Below are 1,168 nucleotides of genomic sequence, written 5' to 3'. Positions count from 1 at the left end.
GGTATTAACATAAATAGCAGTGACCTTGTTCGTCTCCCAAGACAGTCCAGGGCCCAGAATAGTGCCACAGCAGAGAGGTGCTTAGTAAATGGTTCTGACGCTTGGCGACCCAAGCTATGTTTTAGGAAAGCAGAGAGCAATTCCAGTCAACTGGTCAGAAGAGTTCCAGGTAACCTGCTTGACCCCAGGTGGTGTCTTTCTCTCCCCGGCCCTCCTTCTTTTTAAATTTAGAAACATAGTATAGGCATTTCAGAAACATGTGCATCCTCTATTTTTGGAAAAAAAAGTTTCCCCACTGTTTGAGTAGTAAAGTTATTACATATATATATTTACCCAGATACCGATTAAATTCTTACTTATGATAACCATTAAACTAAAAGTCACATGCAATAATTAGAATGAAATAGGCTTTCCACATTCACAATCCAAACAAAATACACTGGTTAAGTATAATAAAAGCTGATGTAAAACAAACAAAAAAAAAGCTGATGTAACAGCATCTCATACAACAGTGCTGTTTACCTAGATCCAGATCAATTCCTGCAACACCTTAGAACGTACAGTTATCCACCATGAAAGCCTGGTATGGGGTGACGTTTTGTCCAATTCCTGGTACCAGACTATTAATAAATTTCATTCAATTAAAATAAATGGATTCTTTATGCAGAGTGAAGTAAGTCAGAAAGAGAAAAACAAATACCTTATGCTAACACATATATATGGAATCTAAAAAAAAAACTGGCTCTGATGAACCTAGTGGCAGGACAGGAATAAAGACACAGACGAAGAGAATGGACTTGAGGACATGGGGAGGGGGAAGGGTAAGCTGGGACGAAGTGAGAGAGTGGCATGGACATATATACACTACCAAACGTAAAATAGATAGCTAGTGGGAAGCAGCCACATAGCACAGGGAGATCAGCTCGGTGCTTTGTGACCACCTAGAGGGGTGGGATAGGGAGGGTGGAAGGGAGCCGCAAGAGGGAGGAGATATGGGAACATATGTATATGTATAACTGATTCACTGTTATAAAGCAGAGACTAACACACCATTGTAAAGCAATTATACTCCAATAAAGATGTAAAATAAATAAATAAATAAATGGATTCTGGAAAAATGTCTATCATAAAACTTTCAAATACCTACATGGTCACTGCTATTTTAAAA

This window comes from Tursiops truncatus, chromosome 18, assembly GCF_011762595.2.
Source record: "Tursiops truncatus isolate mTurTru1 chromosome 18, mTurTru1.mat.Y, whole genome shotgun sequence".
Taxonomy (NCBI): Eukaryota; Metazoa; Chordata; class Mammalia; order Artiodactyla; family Delphinidae; genus Tursiops; species Tursiops truncatus.
Note: the sequence above shows the minus strand (reverse complement) of the source record.